The sequence below is a fragment of the Topomyia yanbarensis genome, chromosome 3 (assembly GCF_030247195.1).
Source record: "Topomyia yanbarensis strain Yona2022 chromosome 3, ASM3024719v1, whole genome shotgun sequence".
NCBI lineage: Eukaryota > Metazoa > Arthropoda > Insecta > Diptera > Culicidae > Topomyia > Topomyia yanbarensis.
The window spans coordinates 60,613,636-60,623,272 of record NC_080672.1 but is presented as its reverse complement, the minus strand read 5'-3'; positions in this window follow the sequence as shown (position 1 = coordinate 60,623,272).

Sequence of the window (9,637 nt, the reverse complement as noted above, 5' to 3'; positions counted from 1 at the left end):
AAGAGCAGACTCGTTGACTAAGTAGCAGCAAGAGTAGGACAACGCGGAATATGGAAGCAGAATCCACCGACTCATCCCAAATATGTTAGCTTAAATGGAGAAGTGAAATTCCATTTGATGCAGATTTTGTCCGGTCACGAATGCTTTCGAAAGTACCTGCATCGGTTTCGACACTCTTCGTCACCCCTTTGCCCGATGTGTGTGAACATGCAAGGGACATTAAAACCCGTGGTCTTTGAATGCCCTAGGTTCGCAGAAGTTGGAAGGGTATGTCTGGTGTGACAGTGGACAATTTCGTCGAAGAGATGTGCCACGACGAGCATATCTGGGACGCTGTCAATAAAGAGGGGTACGAATGTACTCTCCGATCGGCCGAGAAAGCGACGAAGGATCCAACGAAGTAGCGTCATTGGCTAGAAAGTCACCGTGAAACCACAAATCGGGTTTCGAGAGAAATTTCACCGCCGGGGAACTCTCCGATGGTGTAGACATCGGGTTCGGGTCGACGGGACGCCAGTTCCCATTTTTACTATCAGATTTTCACAGCTAAATCAAGAATGCAATTTTTTTAATTTTGATTATAGAGGTTTTAACCTAAGGGTCACCTCTTTTCGGGTTAGAGAAATATCTTTTGGAAAGATCTCTAATCCTATGTGCGGGGTTGGGAATCGAACACAGGTGAGCTGCGTACAAGGCAATCGATTTACCAACTGCGCTATACCCATTCCCCAATGCAATTTTTACTGTGGTATAATGATGTTTTATTTTTAATCACGCTATCGAAAGTTGATAACGAAGTGATGTTACCACTCATGTTCATGATTTTAGGAGCATAACCAAAATGTTTATGATATCAAGAGTAGTGTCATGATTTTCGTAATTCCTTTAAGCATTGGCGTGGTTTTTTACGCATAAGTTTGCTATTAACTAATATATTTTCTCTTATATTTTCCAATAGCGAAAGTGGCAAAAACTTCGATCGAAGGGGTCAAAAGTTGTCCAATTAATGTGAAATTTGACATCAAATCTTACTTCGATATTTTTCAGAATATGAAGACTGCTTAGAGAATTTATAAAATAATTTTACAAAGCCCTAACATCTGCGTTGACTTATTATAAAAATTGCATCAAAATTAGAAGCTGGCGTAAAATCAATCCATTTAATGACTCCTGCCGAGGTCATATAAGCAAATTGAAATCGCGTCCCCACAGCACCATTTTATCCATGGACAATTTTTTCCGTTCATATCGAGGAAGGAAAAGCAATCAGCCAGCTGTTGAATAGAACCCGCGTTCTAGCTGATTCAGTACAAAGTAGCAACCATCCATCATAATATGTCCTCGTTCCGTAAGTGCCATGCAACCGGAGAAGATGAGTGCTTTTTCAATACATGATAACGCAACGCAACGCCCCTGCACCGCTGGAAAAACCCGGCGTGCCAGGAAAGAAAAAAAACTTCCATTTCTGTAGGCTCTCTACTCGTGCCACCCATCGAAACTAGAAAGCTTTTCATTTTCCGAGCAAGAATTGGCAAATGATTCACCCAGTATACCGCCCGCTGCTGCATTTGCCGTGTGCCTCATATATCTTACTTAATCTTAATTCATTCATTCACTGATAGTAAAGTGATATCGTACGGGTTTGCCGAACGTATTTCTATACCCCGGGAGTTAGTGCATCACAGATCCTACTAACCGATGGGCCGAGCACCGCGGTGTGTGTTGTGTGTTGCATCATCGGATCATATCACAATGACGTGGAAATATCCCCGGCAATCCGGTCGGGACGGGAGATCTTACTGACATCAGCCACCGTGTCATGGGGAAGAAAGTGCTTCTTACCAGAAGCAGGGATTCCCACCAGGTAGCGAGGAATTATGTATGAGCTCGGTTGGAACTCTTATTACCTCCACTTGAGGGTTTTGCACTTTATGTAGTGATGCATTCGGTAATACGGTAAATATGCACTTTTTGAGTGTGACTTTGAAACGAATAAATATAAATTGTATATAACAAATAAAAGTGATTTTTTCGATTATGAAATAAGTACCGATTGTTTTAGAAAGTTTTGTCAAATGGAAAAAAGATAAAAAATTAAAAGATTAAAACTGAAGAGAAAAGATGGATTTGATGAAATATTTTAACATAAAAGTTTCGAAATTCTTTTACCGCCACTTACCTGCTGTTTGGCGGCACGGGGGACGATTCCAAGCTTGCCGAACCGTACACAGTCGGTATCAATATATGCCAAAAAAAAAGTTTCACCTTAGCTGATATACTGCACTTGTCAGCCCTCCGGCTCCATGGGTAAAGGGAGCCAGCGCAGATGTTCTGCCGGTGATAGCTCAAGTATTTCCCGGATCGATGCGATGTGGTGGTGTGACTGCACATAATATTTCTGCTCCCTTCGGAACGAACGTTGAACGTCGGAAGAAGATGCTCTGCATCCGAAAGGGTTTTATCAAGATTTTCTTGATGGTTTTCTTTTCCACTTTGCACTCCATGTGGGTCGGGTCGCCCTTGGGATGCAAACCAAACCATATGGTTTTCCGATGCATTGACTAGTCTATCGGTGATCCCATGGCATCACTTTGCAATTACCTGCAAATTACGATTGGTGATTGACGAAGGGACTCACTTGAGAATCAGGAACGCCCAATTGATTATGCATGAACAGGTTTTGGGTTCGGGAGCACTTATTCACGATCTACAGAGTTGCATCTCGTTCGCTTTACTATATATTAAAGGTTTCGACTGTTGGAAACAATCTGCAGTGGAAGAACCTGGGGAGGGTCAATGAGAGCTAATCGAAGGTGACCGTTTTGTTTTAATAAAGGGTACAAAATATTTGATTAATTGAATATTAAAAGTGTTGTGAAGAGCCATGTAAAAAATATTTAGAATTAAATTAGTTAAGGAATTTCGTCTCATCAGAATCCGATACTTACTTAGTAACAGGACTAAACTGGTGCCGGATTGATGCTAGCACCAAGCACTATTTGTGTTTCTGCGCAATTAGGAATCTGGAATCAGAATATTTTGGCTCAAATGGCACGTTCCCCGTATGCAGCCGTGTCTTCCAATCGTTTCCTGAGCGGAAGGAAAGGAGAAGGAAGAGGGAGGAAATAGATTTGGAAGGGGTGGGAAAAATAACAGCACAAAATCAAAAAGGAGGTTAGTTAAACTCACAAGCAGTTCAGATCGCCTGCGAGTAAGCCTACAGCTCTTTACCACATTGGATAGGGAACTTCAGTATGTCTCTGAGCAAACACGGTGTCGTCTATGTAATGTCGGCCAATAACTCAAAATTGCAACTGCACTATTGATGTGCAGTTTCATATCAGATGATATGCGGTTCCGTAGTCGGATTCACAAAGATCACATGAAAATGACTCAGAGCGCTGCATAATTTCCATGTGATAATTGAGTGATACTTGCAGTGGGAGGTTAAAGCCCTGGTCAGCATGCTGCAGTGGAGTTTCGAAAAATGTAGGAGATTATTCAGAACCACTGGGCACGGTTGTTCTAGAAACGTTTTAGGTTTGTGACACGTAAATTTCTCCAATAACACTACTGCTACAATGATTTTGTACTTTTCAAGTTATCACAATTGAAGTTAAGGGTTTTAAGAATCTCTGCGAAGAGACATAGGGTTTGTATGCCTATAATGGACCCTTTGCGTATAATGGACCCCCTGACGCTTTTTTGTCAATTATTCTTCATTAATAACTGTTTTTACCGTATGCTGTTGGTTACAGGACAGCTTTAAGACTTAGACAGAAATTAGAATGTGTTTTTTCACCATAATTCATTTCAAAATTGATATTTGCACTCAATTTCAATCCAGTGCAGCATGACACAGGGTTTGTAATTGTTTTACTATTATAATAAGAATACTTCGCTCTGATGTAAATAAACTACACATGAAAAAGATATTGTTTTACTGGTTAATATCTAACACTAACACAATCTTTTGCGATGCAGATCTAACAAATTAAGATAATTTAAAATTTATATTGAAATTCTGGGGGTCCATTATGGGATCAAGTGAAACTAGTTATCTGCGCAGTATGAACCCCTGACACATAAATATAACTAGAAACTTGTAATAGCAACTAATAGAATTAAAAAGAGTTTTCAACATTTTGAGGATTCAGTATAAGATTGATTGAAACCATCATATTGAAAATTTTGCAGCTTCTCAGTATTCAATCTACAAAATTTGTGGTTCCTACACCAATCAATAGACAAAAACTATTAACAGTAGGTACAAATACATGAAGTCTGCCATGCAAAAGTTCATTCGAGCGACTAGAACCATGTTCTGTCAAAAAAAGCGTACAGGCGATTTGATGTATCACGCTCTACTGTGAAATATTGCGTAGTATATGGAAAAACTGGCCTGAAGGAACAAGAAAAAGTCCACGCTTCCCACCATAGAAGAAAATAAAATAGTGACATGGATAGCCCGAAAAGATTACTTAGTAAGCACGAAAAATTAAATTCTGGAGTAATACTTTAGCAAGTTCGTCGTGCACAGGGTTGCAGAATGATTGCAATTTATTCACTAATATCCTTCTATTGAAAAGTAATAGAATAAATATATTGATTTAGAAAAAAAAGGTGATGCTAAACGTTCAAGAAGCTTTACTAAAATTTGATTATACGGAATACTAAAGTAAATACCGTAAAATGTAGCATTGATTACTGTTTCGAATAACTTTCTTGAATTCAACGAGCTGTAATTATTTTTAATTTTTAAAGTAATATAATATAGTTCGAAATCTTGTACATATTGCATATATCCAGGCAATTTCATGTCCATTATTGTTACGTCCCAAAATAAAACAAAACTAAAGATACAAAGTACTTTTATCGAACTTTTTCAGGAAAATAGTAGAAATTAAATAGTTGGGGATTAAATCATGTAAATCATGGGCCCTGTCAGCTAAAAATACTTACGGTTTCTTCAAAACGCTTCAGATATAGCTATACATGAATGTACAAGCAATTGTATGAACTGATCAAAATAATGCAAGAAGTTTTGTCATTTTTAAGTTGTATTTGGTATCTTAAAATATTATTAAATGACAAAATATTCGCTGTCTTTAGACACTGAACATGTTTAGAGCCGACTTGTTAATATTGCAAATGCTTTACTCCACTGTATTGTAGATGGATTGTCATAATTCGTCCACCAATCAATTCAGACAATTGCCAATTACAATTTTCGCAAACTTGTGTAAGACTTTCTATAATGCAGACCTCATCACCTTACTCATAAGCGTCATACAAATCACATCGCTTGATTTAAAAATCATGTTCGCCTTTGAAATCAGCATCAGATCAATTGAAAATTTAATTCATTAGTCAAAGGTTTTGAGTGCCATTGAAATATTTAATGAAAGGAAAGAATAACAAAACTTTGTTATTTGTCATACTTTATATTTTTCTTTTAATGCTTTGCTAAAATGACTCTTGATATTACCAGAAAACTGAAAAAATGCAATTTAATGTATTAATTGTTGGATATGCGTATAATGGACCCGGGTCCATAATGCACATATTCGACCCTGGGTCCATAATAGGAAAACGGGTCCATTATAGGGATATGGATACCAGTTCGAAATATCGAATTTTACTAAAGGAATCAAGTTAAAATTCTTTAAATTTGCATCATATTGTTTGAAAGACTTGGTATCATCAATTGATAGAATATTACATTAAAAGTACAACTGGATTTATCCAAATTCTTTGAAATTGCTAGCACCGTCTACTGCGGGGTCCATTACTAGCACATTAACCCTATGGAGTTTCTATTGAAACCAAAACTCACCAAGTAATAGAGAAATTCAATGAGCGTGAAAACGTTTACGAAGAGAAAGTTCGGATACTGAGCACAGTTATAAAAACACTTGTTTTTTATTCAATTCGTTTATTTGATAAGGCACGTTTGCGTTAGCTTAAAGGTACCAATTTTGTTTTGTTTTACATTTTAAATTACTTAAAACTAGGGGATTACATATTGATTTTTTTAATGAAACTAAGGAGATTTTATAGCTTTCTTATACTATTCACAAGGGGGTAATTTAATTTTCGTAAGATTAGGGGGGTCATTTAGTTTTCATGGCAATATGGTTTGATATTTTAAGCAGGAAGATTATTGGAGCATATAATTTTTAAATAAGGGGGTCAATTTTACAACTATCTTAAAAGTAGGAATAACTAAAGGGCGCGATTGAATTTTGTAAAGATTCATGGAGATTAATTAGAGTTAATTTTATGTGGTAGTAGAGCTTGGGCATTTTCAACGATAACGCGAAGATAATTGGGGGGAAGGGGTTATACTTCTGGGTACAACAGTCAGGGGAGGGAGGGTGAACAAAGATGACAGGGGGAGAAAATTATAAACTTTCAGTTTCAGACATCGAGAGCTCATCGGCATATATTACAGACTCGGGTGGCCTTCATCAGGAAGAATCATGTACTGGGACGCTGGGTGGTCCTCTGCAAGACGACAAAGGTTTCGATTTGGTAGTACGGCTCAGATGTGGATTGGAAACACTTCGAGTTGCGCGTGTGATGTTCGTACTGTAGGTCCCGTGTTTGTTGGCTCATTCGACAGAGATGTTTTGTGTCGTCTTGGAGTCGCATCAAACCTTCGTGGGGGTATGGTACAGGTGGAAGAGAGCGTTTCTGAGAATGATAGGAAATAAGAAGGGACAGTTAAATTTGTATATTGATGGTTTTTAAGAAGGTGTAAACGAGGGACATATAGAGGAGATCGCGACTTGCCAGCACATCTCGAACCGGGACGTTGGTTGGTCTTCCTCGGGCCCGCAGGGTATTCGTTGGCCGAGACCTGGCGGAACTGTACTCGGTGCACGCCCAGACAATGTGCTCGATGTCGTGATAGCCGTCGCCACAAGCGCAGATACCACTATCCACGAGCCCAATACGCCGGACATGTGCATCCAGCGTGTAATGATTTGCCATGAACCGGGACATCACACGAATGAAGTCATGACCCACATCCATCCTCTTGAACCAAGGTTTCGTCGATATCTTGGGGATTATCGAATGTAACCACCTTTCTAGCTCCCCATTGCTCCACGAGTTTTGCCAACTTTCGAGGGTTCTCTGATGAGTAATACTAAAAAATTCGCTGAGGCAAATTGGTCTTTCATAAACGTCATTTTCTAGGGAACCCACCTTAGCTAAGGAATCCGCCTTCTCATTGCCCGGAATGGAGCAATGAGGAGGGACCTACACCAAGGTAACCTGGAAAGATGTGCCAGATAAAGTACTCAGTAGCTCCCGTATTTTCCCCAAAAAATACGAGAAGTGCTTTCCATGTTTCATCGAGCGAATAGCGTCAATGGAACTGAGGCTATCCGAAACGATGAAGTAATGGTCTGCGGGTAGTGTGTCAATGACCCCAAGGGTATACTGAATAGCAGCTAGTTCAAGATATCGCATCGGATGAATAATCGATATGAGAGTTCCCAAAATCGATTTTTCAACGGGAGAACGCCCGACAGGACTTCTAGACTGCATGCACCCTAACGCGATACGCAAACAACTATACTCAATTCTTTAGAGTTTGATGAAATGTATGTTCGTGGCGGAGCGAAAGCAGAAGCATCCGTATTCCATTACCGACAGTATCGTTGTTTGATACAACCTAATTAGGTCTCCTGGGTGGGCACCCCACCATGTTCCGGTTATTGTACGAAGAAAGTTGATCCTTTGTTGGCATTTCTGTTTCAGATACCTAATGTGGTATCCTCTTTCGAGTCGAACCAGACCCCTAGATATTTTACTGTGAAGACCTGAGCGATAGTTTGACCCATTAATAGAAGCTGTAGTTGTGCTGGTTCACGCTTCCCAGAAAACACAACTAGCTCAGTTTTCTCCGTGGAGAATTCGATACCCAGCTTAATAGCCCAATCAGACAAATTGTTCAAGGTATTCTGTAATGGTCGTTGTAGATCGACAGCTTTGGGACCCGTTACAGAAACCACGCCGTCGTCTGCAAGTTGCCTTAACGTGCAGGAATTGTCAAGACATTCATCAATGTCGTTGACATAAAAATTGTATAACAGAGGGCTTAGACATGAGCCCTGGGGAAGGCCCAAGGTCGATAAGTCACCATGCGAAAAATGCATGGGCTTTTCCGACAACAAGTTTAGTAAAAAGTTGTTTAAAGTCGCTGAAAGACCATGCTGGTGCAGCTTCTCTGAAAGAATGTTGATAGAAACTGAATCAAAAGCCCCCTTTACATCTAGGAACACTGAAGCCATTTGCTCTTTGCTAGCATAGGCCATTTGAATTTCGGTTGAGAGCAACGCAAGACAATCGTTCGTCCCTTTGCCTTTGCGAAAGCCAAATTGTGCTTCAACCCAACTGTCGAGGCGGGATAGGATCATTTTATCGAACAATTTCTGGATACAGGATAGCATTGCGATCGGTCGATACGAATTGTGATCGGAGACTGGTTTTCCTGGTTTTTGGATGGCGATGACCTTCTCCAATCGTGTGGAACAATGTTAACCTCAAGAAACTTATTAAATTAGCTCAACAAGCGTCTCTTGGCAGAGTCTGTCAAATTCTTCAACAAGTTGAATTTGATTCCGTCTGGCCCTGGAGCTTTATTGTTACACGACTCCACCATCGAAAAAGGTGTTTCGTTCGCGTTATCGTGAGGCGATGCGGCGCGGTAGATCTTCTGTGTCGGGGCGGAATCCGAATATCCAACGGTTTGAATATTCCACGCTCTCGTTGGTACCGTTTCGGTTGCGCAAACGCCGGGCCGTGCCCCAAAGAGTGCTTATCGATGTTTCTCTCGTTAGTCCGTCAACGAATCGACGCCAGTAACAACGTTTCTTGGCTTTCATTAAACTCTTGATTTGTCGTTTCTAACGTAGCGTATTGTCGATAGCTAGCGGGTAACCCGTCGTCCCGGAAGGTCTTATACGTGGCGGCCTTCTCCGCGTACACGTCTGAGCACTCTTTGTCCCACCACGGATTAGAAGAACGCTTTTGTATGCTCGCGCGGGGTACTGGCTTAGTCTGAGCTTGATTCGCGCTGTCGAGAATCAAGCCAGCCAAAAAGCTGTACTCTTCCTCCGGAGGAAGTTCTTGAGTAGATTCGATGTTGTCGGATACCGCGGCAGCATAGCTCTTCCAATCGATATTTTGTGTGAGGTCATATGAAATATTGATTGATTCCAATGGTCTTGAGCTGTCGGTGATCGAGACTACGATCGGCAGATGATCGCTACATACCGTAGTTAAATTTGTTTTCTGGTTTAAATTATTGAAAGGTAACATTTTGTTACATATGAGGGAGGAGGAGGAAGCTTAAACGTGATATAACACGTTTATAATCAAGGAAAACAAATTTAGCAAATAATTCGTTTCGTACTATGATAGGGAAGAACAAATAATAATTAATAATAATTTGACAAATAATGACATGGAAAGAAGGAAGGGAAGTCAACAATCCGGGTATTCATAAACAAATTAAATAGAACTATTGCGTCTAGTATCTCCAAAACAAACATCCAGCACAACTTGTGACGAAGCAAATACCGATAAGGGCAGAATTACAGCGGAGACCGGTAAGAACAAGAAA